Source organism: Neopelma chrysocephalum, unplaced genomic scaffold (assembly GCF_003984885.1).
Source record: "Neopelma chrysocephalum unplaced genomic scaffold, ASM398488v2 Primary Assembly neopelma1_71, whole genome shotgun sequence".
Lineage (NCBI taxonomy): Eukaryota > Metazoa > Chordata > Aves > Passeriformes > Pipridae > Neopelma > Neopelma chrysocephalum.
This window is the reverse complement of record NW_020897731.1, coordinates 4,336,073-4,338,202: the sequence shown is the minus strand read 5'-3', so window position 1 is coordinate 4,338,202 and position 2,130 is coordinate 4,336,073.

Genomic DNA, 2,130 nt, shown 5'->3' with positions numbered 1-2,130 from the left:
TCTTAATTGCTCCATGTGTTTCATCTTTTTGTGAAAGATTTTCAGTAGCAGTGTCATCTATTCCAGGTATCTTTACAATGCTCATGGGGGTGCCACTGCAAGAAGAGCTGCACTGCAAAATAAACACAATCAATACACCAGTAGGTTGTCTTGTACTTTGGCAAATGAGTATAAAACATTGGCTATTTAATAGACTGTTACAGGATAGAAACTTCGCTGAGAGGCCTTTTTCTGCTTTGGTGCTTTGGATGGTTGCATTCATTTCCGGTATAGATGTGTTGCTGCATTTCAAACTGCCTGCTATAGACACATGAGTTTTACTGGCCTCTTTCCACCCCACGAAAAAGTTTTAGCAGTGCTTTGTGAAGCCTTATGCTAAAACTTTCCTTACATACTGTAGTTTCTGAAGTGAAAATATCCTCATGTTCCTTTTTTCTGAAGTTCTTTCACAGGCTGGAAGGTCTGTTTGAAGCACATACTTCTTATTTCCTATAAGGAGTCTCAATGTTTGTAGGCTGAGAAGTAGGTTTGAGTGTTTTGCAACAGCTAACAACATCTATTATCATTACTATTTTAATAACACTGCAGTTCCTCTGCTGAAAAAAATCATGTGTTTATAGAACTAACAGCTGGAACTGTCTAGTAATTAATATATAATATCATATATTCCTGGTATTAGAAAATACATTGTCACTTGTAAAGTACAAAGATTCAACTCTGTTATGGTTGTCTGGTTCTTGGTTACACAAGAATTAGTTTTGCTAGAACATGAATGTAGACTGGAGGTGACTTACAATCCACTGCTTGCATTCTGTGGAATTTCAAAGCTTGGAAAATACAGTATTTTTTCATATTTTTAAAGTGCTCACCACTCTTTTCCCCCCAGGAATTCAAAACCAGCTGTTCTGTTTCTTGTGTTAACACCATGCGTTAAAATTTGTGGCTTCACTTCCTTAACATGGTCCCTGTACCTTCTTGTTTTCAGCTGCTTTCAAACTGAGTTGAAATGGGAAAGAGCATTGCTGACCAGAGCATGGCAGCCTTCAAACAAAAGGGGCAGAACATCACACTAAGTTTCAAGACATACACGTTTTTCTCAATCATCATTTAATGTTATGAAAAACTTTTTTTCACTACATTAACAGACCAGTTGAAAAAAAAAAGAATCCAGTTGCACTGGAGAGCAAATTGGGATTTTTTTTTCCACCTTGTAGTGCATATATACTAGCAACCTTGAAAACATCTCTATTTTTCCAGCCAGTGAAGTCAAAACACAGAAGCTTTTGCAGCATGTGTGTGTTAAAAATAGCACATAGGCTATATGAACACAGTCCCATATGGATTAAGCAGGGAACACTTCATATATGTGAACCCTTAGCTCTCCCCTCATTCATTGTCTTTTACATTATTTGCCTTTGAACACTGCAGATCTTTGTGGGATTTATCTATGTGCTATTCAACAGTCCAGGTATCATGGTTCTGTCCCTGACCACGTGTGCTCATCCTCGCTCTCACTCTGCTTTCCTTGCACTAGTGCCTAAGGCAAAATGTGGGTACCTGTCAGTCACTAGCTCTGTAGGTTTCCTCTTGTCAGAAACTATTTTTAAATTTACTTATCCCAAGAGAAAATAGAAATTTGATTCTGTTCCCACCAGGATTCTGTTGCTTGGAAAGGACAAATTGCAATTTGTGAACCTCCTAATTTTTAGTTTCCTCTGGTTCTGCAGTGGTTTTGCTTCCTTTGTTGTGTTTTGGAGTCACTATAGGATAGGTTTAAAACAAGCCATGTTGCAACCTTGGTGCTCTTCTAACAGAGTGTTGGAGGTCTGTACACTGGTTTGAAGGAATGTGTAAGACTGTCTTAAAGAGAAAGTGGCATCTTGAGATACTTGTAAGCACACAGATTAGATTGCAGGTATCATGTGCTTTGTGCCAAGAGGACAGCTCTGATGCACTAAGGATAATTCCCCTTGCTTGGCAGTATGTCCTTCTGTGAGAGTGTTTCATGCCAAAAACATGATGGTCCTCCAACATGCTACCAGGCTGTGAATGCTGTTTGCAAGGGTTTTTTGAGGGTTTGTTAAAACACCACATTGCAACGTGGCATCTTTGAGAAGGAAGTAGAGCAAA